The sequence below is a fragment of the Manis javanica genome, chromosome X (assembly GCF_040802235.1).
Source record: "Manis javanica isolate MJ-LG chromosome X, MJ_LKY, whole genome shotgun sequence".
In the NCBI taxonomy this organism is placed as follows: Eukaryota; Metazoa; Chordata; class Mammalia; order Pholidota; family Manidae; genus Manis; species Manis javanica.
The window spans coordinates 111,760,096-111,775,568 of NC_133174.1; the positions used below are offsets into that span (position 1 = coordinate 111,760,096).

The 15,473-nt window shown below is 35.2% G+C and overlaps 1 protein-coding gene across 1 annotated transcript in view; it reads left to right on the forward strand.

The window, feature by feature from the left end:
• Positions 1–401: 401 nt before the first annotated feature.
• The window catches only part of LOC108388459 (kelch-like protein 4), an 82,733-nt gene continuing 67,661 nt past the window's right edge, over positions 402–15,473 (forward strand). The window contains exon 1 of the mRNA XM_073227700.1: positions 402–455. The gene's annotated coding sequence lies outside the window, so the exon portion shown is untranslated. The remainder of the gene's footprint in view (positions 456–15,473) is intronic.

Genomic DNA, 15,473 nt, shown 5'->3' on the forward strand with positions numbered 1-15,473 from the left:
GTGAGGCTTGTGGAAACTATGTTTTTCTTTCCTTGTTTCCCTGTCTTCCATTTTGGCATATTTGGCATATTATGGCATTTGTATTTGAGTTTATCAGAAGCTTACACCTTAGCATGATGAATGAGGCAAGGTAAAAAAATACTCAGATTAAGTGAGAAAAGTCTCAAAGACTTTAAAAGTGTTCAAAACACAGGTATGAAAATAACCACTGAGACTCTTAGAAAGTTTTTTGAAGTGGTTGTGAATTTTTTCAGAGTTATATACATCTTTAATATTTATAAAAGGTGGTGTGTGTGTGTGTGTGTGTGTGTGTGTGTGTGTGTGTGTGTGTGTGTGTGAAGGGTGCTAGGATAAAGATAAAGATGGTTATTCAGCTGTCATTTTTCTCTCTGTTAGAAATCAGGACGAAAGACACCTAAGTTCCTGGAAGACGTGGAAAACTCAGCTAAATTTGGGTATGTGAATCCTTTACGAGCTCTATTCCCATCTAGAGGTTTATATCCAGACTTTATTTCCTGTTTGCCATCTCGGATCCCTCTCGACTCCATCCATTATCACCTTGATATCTGTGTTTCTGGCCCCATCATGGAAGCCTGACCTTGAATATTGCTATTGCTTGAACGGTTAACTTTGGTGTTGATCTAAGGCCATTTCAGAAGAGCAATTAAGTCAGCCAAGTTGTTCACCTGTAAGTATCTAAGTCTCTCCATTACAATCTAATGGTTAGACTATTTAATGTTACCTCTTCTTTACTCTGAAAGGTTTAAAGAATTGTATGTTGCATATATGTGTTTCCACTTCCATGGGAAGCAGATTAATATGGTAAAATGAGACCAGAGGTCATGCTTTCTTTGAGCGTGGGATCAAGTCACGATTTTGTGTTCTGTGATGTTATGTGTCTAGGCAAGGGCTCACTACTTCAGGGTCTACCACAAATAATTGTAACAGTCAATTCAAGGCAGCAGGGCATAGCTGTGGCCACTGGACTCCAAAGTCAGACATTAAAATGCTGAAAATCCTGCTTGAAATCCTGGCTCTGCATTACACATAGTGTTACTTTGGAACACTTACTTAACTTCTTTGTCCTTCAGTTTCCCATCTTTATAGTGGAGATGACATGTGTACCTACCTGATAGGGAACCAGGTCTGCTGTGTCCAAGGCCCTTGCTTCCCATTACTCCATGCTGAGCATAACTTGTGTTAAAGCTCATTGAGATGGATAAAGTAATAGAAGTCTAAAAACATCTACAGAATGAGAAAAAGTGCAGGGGTCAAAAAGAGTGAATAAATAAAGCATGCTTAAGAAAACTCACCTTGCCACTTCCCTGAGGTAAACCAGCTTTTCAAAAGAGTCCTTGTTTTAAACTTTGTTCACAACAAAAACGAAAGTGAATATCTGTCAAACCTTAGCAGGCAGGAAATGCCAAAGATGTTGACCTTCCCCTGGAAATATGTGACTTCCATTGTTGGCTGTGTAAATCTGGGACTTTTGTAGGAAGGACATGAGCACCTCTTAGTTATCATGATGTTCCATAAGTATCCAGGTTTAAATCATGCGAGACTTCATGGATTATAGTCAGACTTGGCAGAGCTGGTAAATTAAAGAGAGTGTGAACTTCTGAAAAATATTCGATTTACCCACCTACTGAAACTTAGTTTCTAAGGTAAGTGTAAGCACAAATAAACAAGAAAAATATGTTTATGTAACTGCAGAACATCAAAACCACTGACCTAGTCAAAGAAGAAAACCAAATGTTGATTTTAAAAATCTAAAACAAAAACAAAAGGAAATGTGTTACTATTTATTACTGGTATTGCATTGATGAAACTGGTTAAGGGAATCTTCTTAATTTTTAAAACTGAGCCCTGACTGTTTATGAACATTTTGACCATAACTTCTGGCCAAATTAATCACCCAAGTTCATCTGTTATGGTAGTGTGACGGGCATCTGCAGTATTCCGCCACTCGTGCTGCCATAATAGCTGTTTCCCCAATCCCTGAACTTCTTTCTCATTACAGTACATGGGCATACCACCCACTGTGTTGATCAAGACAGAAATCTAGAAGGCTTCCTTGATTCCCTTGGTTCTTTATTGCCCATAATGAATTCATCACCAATTCTGTGGGTTTTACCTCTGAAACATCTATCTTTACTCTGGCCTCTTCTTCACATCTCTGCTGCCGCCAACATAGTCCAAGCCACTATCATCTCTAGCCTGGACTGTCCCAGTGGTCTTTTATATGGTCTTCCTGCTTCTGTGCTTCCTCTCCTGACCTCCTCTGATCCATTGTCCAAATAATAGAGAGATCTTTTAATCAGACCAAGTTACCACCTTGCCTACAAGTGGTTTTCCATTGCAATTAGAATAAATTGATGGGAATTTACATTTCAAAATATCAAAATACTCCATGTTTCTTATTTTTAAATAGTTAAATGGATATTCCCAGTCATTCTCTACACAGGTGTCCATTGTTAACTTTTTGTATATATCTGTCACGAAATTCAAATATATCTTATTTCTGAGTAATTTTGGGGATTTTATTCTAATTTGGCCATTGGTTCTCTTCCTTGATATTAATATGGTTACCCATTTTCAGGTGTTACTTATCTACTCAGATGCTGTCTCTAATTAATTTCCAAACAAATAAGCACTTTATTTTGTGTGGCCATTTAAAAGAAAAGCAAATATACACCCCAAACAACAAAGTCTTGAGGAAAGATATACAAATTAGGCAATTCAGACCACAAAAAAGCACACTGGGCTCAATCAATTCTTAAAGTGGTCTTATGTTGGGTGGGCTAGAGGATTCCCAAATCATAATTTTTAAAAAGTCTTTGATAGGTCCTAAATTACCAAATTGGAGAAAACTGTGTTTTTTATTGTTAAATGTTATCAGGCAATACAACATCTGCATGAACAAATTCTATGTATAATAATTAAGAAATAGTAGCTACCCAGAGTAATTCATTTTTAGAGAAATAGCTGCTGAACCCCAAAGGGTTTTTGATGGAATGAGTCCAGTAACTTAGAATAAGCTAGGAATAAGCTAATCTGGTAGACCCTTCACGTTGGACTATAAATAGATGTACTCATTCATACTTAACTGGTATTTCAGAATAAAATATTATGGAATCAACAAGCTATTAGGAGCAAGACATAAGTATTTTCACTCTGTGTAAAATCATGGTGCATTTGTACCCTTACAACAGTATGTGAATCTGCTTGCTTTGCCTCAGGAAAGGCAGAGTGGAATAGGTTTAGAAAGTATGAATATACATAGTTAATTGATGCGGGAGCTATTTATAAAAATAATTTTTAATTGATAATTTTAACTCTACCAAAATAAAATTGGAAAGAGAATACATATCAATTGAAAATATTAAAGTGCAGGAAAAGAAAGATTACTTCTTGCTAAAAAGAGTGCTGAATGATTTAGGACAATTTTATCTTAATTGGTGCTTCGGAGTGTATTAGTTGATGAGAATTTTTCCTTCAAACTAGGTTATACAGATTTACACTATAAAAGTTTTATAGATCATTAGATATGTCTATTAATGGTTTATTATGTGAATCTGGTGTTAGTTTTCATCCATATCCTTTAAGGTTAATCTCCTGAAGGAGAGACATGCCCACCCTACCTGCCACTGCCACAGAAAAAATCCTCAGATTACTCTTTCAGGGTTTATAGTAACTTAATTGGATACTGGATCAGATATGAATGTAATAGTTATAAGGAAGGATATATAAAAGTATAGTTAATGGGCATAAAATTAAAGGAGATTTGTCCTGTGCCCTATGACCCTGCTTCACTCTTTCCAGGTGCGGTTTCTGCCAATATTGCAGATGGGCAGCATTCTGCCATGCTCGCTAAGGATTCTTTCAGTTACCAAAGGGTAGCCACTACAATGCCTGTGAAATCAATTGCCTTATACCTTGGGTGAACTTCACTGCTCACTTTATTCAGACATGGCAGAGACCAAGAACTTAAGACCAGGACAACGATGACACTAATTACTCTGAGGCTCACGACTTTATATTTAAAGAGTCTAATTTATATACCATCTGAGAGCTTACCTGGCATTTGATCTACTACTTGTTTGAAGCCTGCTGAGCAGGGGATCATACTCTGTAAGCATATTTATAACAACCTTGCCTTTTAATATTCTTCCTGTATCTTAAAGGGGGAGCAGGTTAGAATAAGACACATGGACACCTAGGTGTTTTGAGGTGAAGAGGGTCAGGTTACAAGGCCTGCGGGCTTTAAGCTGGTATTCAGGTATGTGCTGGCCTTCACATTCCCTCTGACTTGATCCAAAGCAACACTCAAGAGTGGCTCAGCTATTCATTACTCATGGAATTTAATAGTCATGTAGGTAGTCCATAAATTAATCTCTTACTACATTAATGCTTATTTTATGGTATCATCAAAGTTATGTTATTCTGTCAGGATAATATAATTAATGTATGGCCTCACTGGACTAGTCTTTCGTCAAAAGTAGCAACTATTGGTCCATTTATGATGAAGAGGTTTGTGTTTTTCTAATTAATAGAGTATTTTCAGAGCGATTTTAGGTTTGCAGAAAAATTGAAAGTTCCCATCATCAGTACCACAGAGTCTTGATTACTGTACCTTTACATATAATAAGAATTCAAGTCAATTTAGGGGCAGTTCAATGAATTTGTTGTTCTTCCATATTGTATTGGGTATTTTGTATCTTTCACTTTTCATATAAACCTTAGAATTAGTTTATCAATAGACATAAAACAATTTGTTGGGATTTTGCTTGGGGTTGCACTGAATTTATAGAGGAAGTTGGGAAGAGCTGATAGCTTTGCAATGTTGAGTCTTCCTATCTATATGGAATATGGAATCTGTCTATTCATTTAGATATTCTTTGATGTCCTTCATCAGAATGTAGTCATCTTCATCATACAGATCTTGTACATACTTTGTTAGATTTATACCTGTGTACTTCTGAGTACTTTGGTGCTAATGGCAATAGTATTGTATTTTAAACTCAAATTGCTCATTGTTTGCTTCTAAACAATTGACTTCTGTATAAAGCAATTGACTTCTGTATGTTAACCTGTGATCCTGCAGCCTTGCTTTAATCACTTACTAGTTCCAGGAGATGTTTTTGTCGATATTTTGGGATTTTTCTGCATAGACAAACACGTCATCTATGAAAAAAGACAGTTCTATTTCTCTTTTCCCAATATATATACCCTCTGTTTCCTTTTCTTATTGCCCTAGCTAGGATTTTCTATTTAGTATTGACTAGAAGTGGTGAGGTGGTTCATCCTTGCCTTATTCCCAATATAGGGAAACAAGACCTAGTTTCTCATCATTAAGAATAATGTATGCTGTGCTGCTTTGCTTAAAAATAATGTATGCTATGCTTGTAGACATTCTTTATCAGGTTGAAGATGCTCCCCCATTCTTATTCTGATGAGTTTCTTTTTACCAGAATGAATGGTGTTAGGTTTTGTCAAATGCTCTTTAGGCATCTATTGATAAGCTGTGATCATATGGTTTTCTTCTTCAGGTCATGATGAACTGCATTATTTATTTGCCTATGTGGAATAAATCATACTTGATCATAGTGTGCATTTCTTTTTATACATTGTTGGACTCAGTTTGGTAGTATTTCATGAAGGATTTTAACATCTATGTTCATGAGAGATACTAATTTATAGTTTTCCTTTCTTGTAATGAATCTATCTGGTTTTAATATTAGGGCAATACTGGCCTCATGAAATAAATAAGAAAGCATTCCCTTTGTTTCTATTTTCTGGAAGAGATTGCAGAAAAGTGGTATAATTTCCTTTTAAAAAAATATTTGGAAGAATTCACCAGTGACCTCACCTTGTTCTGTTCCTTTCTGTTTTGAAAGTTTACGCATTTTTCATTCAGTTTCTTTGACACATATAGACTTATTCAGGTATCTATTTCTCCTTGAATGAGTTTGTTTCAGCACATTACGTTTTCCAAAGAAATGGTCATTTCATGTAAGTCATCAAATTCGTATTTTATGACCAATAAGTGCTAATAATATTGTTTTATTATCTTTTTAATGTCCATAGAATCATTATTGATGGCCTTTCTTTCATTTCTTACATTAGTAATTTATGTCTTCTCTCCTTTTTTCTTATTTAACCTGGCTAGAGGTTTATCAGTTTCATTGGTCTTCTTAAGAACAGGCTTTTGGTTTTCTTGATTTTCTTTATTAAATTCCCACTTCAAGTTCATTGTTATCTTCTCCAATTTTTACTAATTTTTCCTTTTGTGCTGCTTATTTTCTATTTAACATATGCTTCTTTTCTAGTTTCTTGAAGTGGAAACTTAGGTTATTGATTTTAGATCTTTCACCTTTTCTAATATATACATTTAATGCTGGAGATTCTGTCTAAGCACTGCTTTCACTGCATGCAACAAATTATGGTAAGTTATGTTTTTAGTTGATTTAGTAAAAAATATTTTTAAACTTCCCTTGAGACTTCTTCTTTGACCCATGTGGTATTTAGAGTGGTGTTGTTTAACCTCAGTATATTTTAGGGCTTTTCAAGCTACCATCCTTTTATTGATTTCTAGTTTATTTCCACTGTGGTTTAAGAGGATACATTCTATGATTTCTATTCTCTTCAGTTTGTTCGGGTATATTTTATGGCTCAGATTGTGATCTGTTTTGGTGACATTCCATGTGAGCTTGTTGAACAGAATGTATCTGCTATTGCTAGTTGAAAGTCTATATGTGTTAATTAGATCCAGTTGATTGATGGAGTTGTTCAACTGTCTTTACTGATTTTCTGCCTATTGGAGCTGTCAATCATTAATATAGGAGGGTAGAAGTCTTAAGCTATAATAGTGGATTCATCTGTTTTTCATTGCAGTTCTGTGAGGTTTTGCCTCATGAATTTTGATGATCTGTTGTTAGACACATTGGCATCAAGGTTTGTTATAGCCTATTAGTGAAGTGACTCCCTTATAATTATGCAATGCCCCTCTTTAGCCCTGACAATTTTCCTTGTTTTGAAGTCTGCTGTCTGAAATTAATATAAGCAACTTTCTTTTGATTAGTGTTAGCAGATCTCTTCCCTTTACTTTTAAGCCATATGTTTTTACATTTAAAGTGGGTTTCTTATAAACAAAATAGAGTTGGGTCTTGTTTTTGATCCATTCTGACAGTCTGTATCTTTTGATGTTTTTAGACCACTGACATTTAAAGTGATTCCTGAAAGTTGGACTACTATCCACCTTTTTTTATTGTTTTCTATTAATTGTTCTTGTTCTTCTTCTCTTTTTTGGTTTTTCACTCTTTTCCTGCCTTCTTTGCTTTTAATTGAGCATTGTACGTCACCCCATTTTCTCTCTAGTCAGCATGCCAGTTATCTTTCCTTTTTTCCTTTTTTACATTTTTTAGTTACACCTCAAGGCTGCCCTTGAGTTTGCAGTATACATTGACAGCTAATCAAAGTCCTTTTTCAAATACAGTACACTTCTTGGTTAGTGCAAGTACTTTATAGAAAGTATTCTTAATTCCTCCCACCAGTCCATTGTGCCATTTCTGTCATTCGTTTTGTGTATCCACAAGCTTTAATTACTAAACAGTTTTTTGCTGTGCTTATTTTGAGCAAACTGCTATCTGTTAGAGTAATTAAGTACAAGGAAGATAAGGATTTTATTTTACCTTATTATTTTTGAATGCTCTTCATTTCTTTATATATTTGAGTTTCTAACCTATACTATTTTCCTTCTTCCTGAATAATTTATTTTAACATTATATGGAAGGCAGGTGCACTGGTGACAACTTCTCTCTTTTGTTTTTGCCTGAAAAAGTCTATTTCCATTTTATTGTGAAGGAAAATTTTTGTGGATACAATATTCTAGGTGGATGGCGTTTTTTCTTTTATTTTCCAAAACTTTTTCCAACACTTTCCACTTTTTTCTTGATTGCACAGTTTCTGAAGATAACTCCATTGTAATTCTTATCCTTGCTTCTCTGTAAGTAAGGCTTTCCCCCAACCCTGGCTTCCTTAAGGAATTTCCCTTTGTCTTTTATTTTCTCCAGTTTGAATATAATATGCCTGGATGTTGATATTTTTGGTATTTATCCTGCCTGGTATTTTAGGAGCTTACTGGATCTGTGGTTAGATATATATTTTTAATTTTGGGAACTTGTAGGATTATTGCCTCAAGTGTTTTTGCCTGCTTGCCCTTCCTTCCTCTTCCCTTCTCTCTTTCCCTTTTCCTTACTTCTTTCCTCCCTTCCTTTCATTCATTCACCTATTTCGGCATTCCCACTATGCCCACTTTACAACTTTTTCAATTGTCTTTTGAGGTTCTGTTCTGTCTTTGTTGTTCTTCTCTTCTCTTTGCATTTCAGTTTTGGAAGTTTTTATTTAATTTTATTCAGGCTCATCGATTCTTTCCTTGTCTGTGGTCTATTCTATTGATCAGTCATCAGAGGCATTCTTCTTCTGTTACAGTGCTTTTGATTTCTGGAATTTCCTCTTGATTATTTCTCAGAGCTTCTGTCCTTCTTCTTGCATTACCTGTCTGTTTCCTGACTTGTCTCCACCTTTTACTTTAGAGCCTTTAACATATTAATCATGGTTGTTTTAAAACCCTGGTCTGAATCTGTGAGCCATATTTGAATATGGATCTCACGTTTGCTATATCTCTTCAAACTGTGATTTTTTTGTCTTTTCGTATATCTTGTAATTTTTTGTTGAAAGCTGGGCATGGTATACTGGGTAAAAATAACTTGGGTAAAAAAACAGTTTAGTGTGAGGTTTTATGTTTATCTGGCTAGAAGTTAGAATCTGCACTGTTTGCTGTAGCAGTAGGTTTCAGAGACTAAAACTTCCTCAAATGTTCTTGTTTTTGTTTCTCTTATTGCCGAGTTTCTCAAAAGAGTTCTTTTTAAGTAATGTCTGAAACATGCAGTTCTTTCAACTGTATTCTTATGTTATTATACAGGAGCCTTACTGATGTGGTAAGATATGGGGAAAGGAGGAGGAAAATGGAGGAAGCATTTTATTATCCTACGAGTAGGTATCAGTTTTTCAGTGAACTTGCGCCCCTGAGCTGTAACCTTTTAGGTGCTTCTTAGTCACTAATGCCCCCCTTAGGTGAGATGGGAAGGCTAGGGGGGGCTGGAAGTGAGTATTTCCCTTCTCCCATACTAAAGGCTGGAATGCCGTGGAGTCAAGTATTTCCCTCCTTTGGATTGGTTTGGCTCTGTAAAACCCCAGCAGATTAGGCGTTTATAAAATAGTTTCCCTTGAGGACAGGCTTTGTTAAGAACAGAATGCTCTGGGTGTGTTTCAAAAGTGGTACATTTTCCCTGTCTCTTAAGGAAGCAGGAGAGGATTTTTCTCTGATCTTCACTATGAGAACCTGGTGGGACTCCGAGATAAACTAACAAACTCGTGGGATCCTCTTCAGGTTTTAACTCAGACTTGTCCACACTAAGCCCCCAACACTGTCTCAGTTACAGCTTATATTTTCCTGCCTTGGTACTGGTTCTCGTGGTTGGTTGTGCTCCTCAGGTTCTGCTCCTGTGAGTTGTGATTCTCTGTATTGACCTCTCTGGCATTTCCAGTTTTGGAGGCCGTGATTTGCCCTGTGACATCAACTCCATGATGGATCTAAGAAGAGGTGTTGATTTTCAGGTTTTTCTGCTTGTTTCTTGTGGGAATGGAAGTGACAGCTTTAGCCTAAGCATTTTCTAAGCTGGGCTGGAAACCAAAACTAATTGTGTTTGTTTTGTTTTCTGGTGTGAGCGGTTTCTTTGGTTTTGCTTAAGTAACCTATGTACCAACAACACCTGACGATTATTGTCTCCAAAGCAACATATTATTTTTCTTCATGATTTTAATAAAATCAGTGTATATACGCAATACATGAGTATATGTTCGTGTGGTTTTCTCCCAGTGCTACAGAGGCACAGAGGTTCCTTTTCATCCCTTCTAACTCCCTTTCCCCTCTGTTATGTAATCCCTGTTAACATTTTGCTGTATAGCCTTCCAGACATTTTTACACCTTTATCTATGACCTATATCTCCATTACTATATTCATATATCTATTTAAATTTATATTGTATGAAGATGTATACAACAGTCTTTAATAATTTAACCTTTCTAATTTTGGACACTGTTTTCTTCCTAATGTTGCTTATTTGTGGTTTTATCTTTCTTGTTCTTGATCAGACTCGATAATAGGTAATTTCATTTTTTTTGGTACCATTAATCTACAATTACATGAGGAACATTATGTTTAGTAGACCCCCCTTCACCAAGTCCCCCCTACATACCCCATTAGTCACTGTCCATCAGCATAGTAAGATGCTGTAAAATCACTACTTGTCTTCTCTGTGTTGCACAGCCCTCCCTGTGCCTGCCCCACATTATACATGCTAATCGTAAGGCCCCCTTTTTTCTTGCACCCCCTTCTCCCTCCCTTCCTACCCATCCTCCCCAGCCCCTTTCCCTTTGGTAACTGTTAGTCCATTCTTGGGTTCTGTGATTCTGCTGCTGTTTGTTCCTTCAGTTTTTCCTTTGTTCTTATGTGCCACATATGAGTGAAATCACTTGGTGCTTGTCTTTCTCCACCTTGCTTATTTCACTGAGCATAACTCCACCCATGTTGTTGCAAATGGTAGGATTTGTTTTCTTCTTATGGCTGAATAATATTCCATTGTGTATATGTACCACATCTTCTTTACCCATTCATCTACTGATGGACACTTCTATTTCTTGGCTCTTGTAAATGATGCTGCAGTAAACATAGGGCTGCATATGTCTTTCTCAAACTGGGCTCCTGCATTCTTAGGGTAAATTCCTAGGAGTGGAATTGCTGGGTTAAATGGTATTTCTACTTTGAGTTTTTTGAGGAACCTCCATACTGCTTTCCACAATGGTTGAACTAGTTTACATTCCCACCAGAAGTGTAGGAGGGTTCCCCTTTCTCCACATCCTCGCCAACATTTATTGTTGTTTGTGTTTTGGATGTTGGACATCCTAACTGGACATTGCTAATTATCAGAGAAATGAAAGTTAAAATGGCAAAAGCAGTTTTAACAGGGATGTTTTTAATGATACAGTCCTACAACAAGAAATAAGAAAAACATCATCCAATCTAACCTTACAGTTAAAGGAACTAGAAAAAGAATAAACCAAGTTAAAAGATGGTAAAGGGAAGGAAATACTCAAAATCAAAGCAGAAATAAATGAAACAGAAATTAAAAAAAAGAAAATTAAAAAGATGAATGAAACTAAAAGCCAGTTCTCTGAAATAAAGACATGATAAATTATTAGCCAGACTCATAGGAAAAAAAGAGTTCAGAAATGAAATCAGAAATGAAAGTGAAATTACAACCAACACCACAAAAATACAAAAGGTTCTGAAAAATTCTATGCACTAATAACAAACTACCAGAAAGAGAAATTAAGAGAACAATCCCATTTACAATGGTATCAAAACAAATGAAATACCTATGAATAAATTTAACCAAAGGGGAATCAAAAGACCTGTACTTGAAACCTGTAAAGGCATTGATGAAATTGAAGATGACAGAAATAAATGGAAAGATATTCCATGCTCATAGATTGGAAGAATTAATATTGTTAGAAAGTCTGTACTGCCCAAAGCAATCTACATATTCAATGCAATCCCAATCAAATACCAATAATATTTTTCATAGAACTAGAATAAATACTCTTTAAATTTGTATAGAACAACAAAAGACCCTGAAAAACTAAAGCAATCTTGAGAAAAAAGAACAAAGCTTGAGATGTTACAGTCCCATATTTCAAACTGTACTACAAAACAATAGTAATCAAAATAGTATGGTACTGGCACAAAAACAGACACATAGATCAATGGAACAGGAAAGGGAGCACAGAAATAAACCCACATTCATATCGCTAATTAATGACAAGTAAGCAAGAATATACAATGGGGGGAAGGATAATCTCTACAATAAGTGGGATTAGGAAAACTGGACAGCTTCATGTAAAAAAAATGAAATGGGACCACTTTCTTACACCATAAACCATAAACTCAAAATGGATTACAGACCTATATGTAAGGCATGAAATAATAAAATTCCTAAAAGCAAATAATGGGCAGTAAACTGTTGGACATCAGTCGTGGCAGTACTTTTTTGGATCTGTGTCCTCAAGGAAAGTCAACAGAAGCAAAAATAAATGATCAGGACTACATCAAACTAAAATGTTTTTTTGCACAGCAAAGGCACCATCAACAAAACAAAAGGGCAACCTACTGAATGGGAGAAGATATATGTGAATGTTATATCAAATAAGGGGTTAATATCCAAAATATCTAAACAACTCATATAACTCAACACCAAAAGAATAAATAATTGAATTAAAAATGGGCAGAAAACCTGAACAAAAATTTTTCAGATATCCAGATGGCCAACTAATCATCGTGGAAATGCAAATCAGAACTGTAATGAGAGACTACTTCACTTCAGTCACAATGACTAGTATCAGAAAGACAACAAGCAAGTGTCCATGAGGATTTGGAGAAAAGGGAATCCTCATGTTCTATTGGTAGGAATGTAAACTAATGCAGCCATCATGGAAATCACTATGGAAGATTCCCTAAAAATTAAAAATAGATTGTATGATCCAGTAATAACATATCTGGGTATTTATCTGAAGAAAAGAAAAGCACTAATTCAAAAATATGTATGCACCCCTGCTGTTTATTGCAGCGTTATTTGTAATATCCAAGAAACAACCTAAGTGTGCATTGATATGTGAATAGATAAAGAAGATGTGGTTTATAGATACAACAGAATATTACTCAGCCATAAGAAAGAATGAAATCTTCCCATTTGTGACAACTTGGAGGGACCTAAAATGTATTATGCTAAGTGAAATATTATGCAAAGTGAAGTCAGACAGAGAAAGACAAATGCCATATGATTGCACTTGTATGTGGATTCTAAAAAAACAAAAGAAAAAAGGAGAAAATGAAAACAGACTCTTAAAGGCAGAGAGCAAAATGATGGCTGTCATAGGGAAGAGGGATGGGGGGATGGAAGGATGGGAAAAATAGATGAAGGGGGTTAATAGATAGAAACTTACAGTTTTAAAGTAATTGTCATAGTACATAAGAAAAGCACAGCATAGGGAATATAGTCAATATTATTCTAATAACTGTGTGGTGACATATAGTAGCTTCACTTATTGTGGTTAGCATTTCATAATGTGTATACATGTTGAACCACTATGTTATACACCTGAAACTAATATAATACTGTGTGTCAACTGTACATCAATTGAGAAATATCTTTATTTACATTGACAAAGATACAGTAAACAGCAAATGTAAACAATCAACAAAATGAAGACAGTCTACAGAATATGAGAAATTATTTGCAGATCATTTACCTGTTAAGAGGTTAATATCCAAAATATATAAAGAACTCATAATTCTTAATGGCAAAATAATAATAATAATCTGAGTTTTAAATGAGCAGGCTACTTGTATAGACATTTTTCCAAAGACATACTAATAGCCAACAGGTACATGAAAAGATGTTCAGTGTCACTAATCATCAGGGAAAAGCTAATCAAAACCCCAATGAGCTACCACCTCACACCTGTTAGAATGGCTATTATAAAAAACGTAAGAGCTGTGAAGTGTTAGTGAGAATATTGAGAAACGGGAATCTTTGTGCATTCCCACTATTTGTGGGAATGTAGAATGGTGCAGCTCATATGGAAATCAGTTTGGAGCTTCCTCAAGAAAGTAAAAATAGAGCTATTATATGATTTAGCAATCCCTCTTCTGCATATATATGCTGAGGAAATGAAATCAGTATCTCAAAGTGATATACACATTCCTGTGCTCACTGCAGCATTATTCTCATTAGTCAATGCATGGACATAACCAAAATGTCCATTGATGTATGAATAAAGATAATGTGATACGTATATATATGTATAATTTTTTACACTGTCTAAATGTGTATGTTTATACATATATATACACATATGCACACACACAATAGAATATTATTCAGTCATAGGAAAAGAAGGAAACCTGCCATTTGTAACATCATCAATGAACCTTGAGGGCAGTAAACTAAGTGGAATAAGTCAGCCTGAGAAAGACATATACTGTATGATCTCAAATGCAGAATCTAAGAAAGCCAAACTCAGAGAAACAGAGTAGATTGTTAAATTGGTGGTTACCAGGGGCTGCGGAGAGGTGGGGGGTGAGGAATGGGTAGATGTTGGTCAGAGGATACAGATTTTAAGAGATACGGTAACTAACTTCTGGGAATCTAATGTACAGCATAGTGCTATGGTTAATAATTCTATTATATGCTTGAAAGTTGATATAAAAGTAGATCTTAAATGATCTTACCACAAAAATAAATGCTAATTATGTGAGGTGATGGATGCGTTAACTAACGCTATTGTGGATTCACTTTGCAATATATGTATGTATGAAGTCACAATGCACACCTTAACTTACACAATGTCATTTGTTAATTATTTCTCAAAATAGCTAGAGAAAAAAGAGGTAAAAAAGGAGATAATGCATAGATATTAGCTAAATGAGGAAGGCAGTTATAAAGTGGAGTAAGACATGATGCTATTGTCTGAAAATAGCTAGAGTTTGAGAATTCGTTTGAAGTAAAAGAATAGAGACAGAGGGTAGAAAAGTGGTTGACAAAGGCTAGGGTGTGGGGGAAATAGGGAGAGGTTCATAAAAGGGTACAGACTTTCAGCTATAAGGTAAATATGGTCTAAGGATGTAATTTAACATGGAGACTATAGTTAATGACACTGTATTGTATAATTGCAATTTGTTAAGAGTAGAACTTAAATGTTCTCATCAAAATCAATCAATTAATTAATTAATTTATATGTGAGGTGATGGATATGTTAATTAACTAGGTGGGGGAATCCTTTCACAATGAATGTGCACATCTATCATCATGATGTGCACTTTATATATCCCACTGTTTGGTCAATTCTACCTCAATAAAGCTGAAAAAAAGGAATGTTCAATATATTTGGTGTTTTACTAGTGATATTTGAGATAGACAATATAGAGTAGTGTGTCAGAATCACCTAAGAACCATTTTTTTTTTTTTAAAAAAGATTCCTGGGCTTTACACTAGGCATACTGAATCAGAATCTCAGGGGATGTGGCCCAGGGATGGATACTTTTTGAAAAGTTTACCAAGTTATACTGTAATAGCTCCACTGAATAGATCTGATTGGTGTTTGAAGACCACTGGTACAGGGTACATGCTAATTTTTCATTCACTGGGTTCTGTAAACTTTGTCTCTGTATATGTTAGTTCATCCAAAAGCAGCAGTCCTGAATTTTATGATGTGGTAACTCAAATGCCTTAATTGAATTAACAGTTTAATGCCTTCAATTTTTATAAAAAGAGGTTAAGAGAAAAATTGGTTT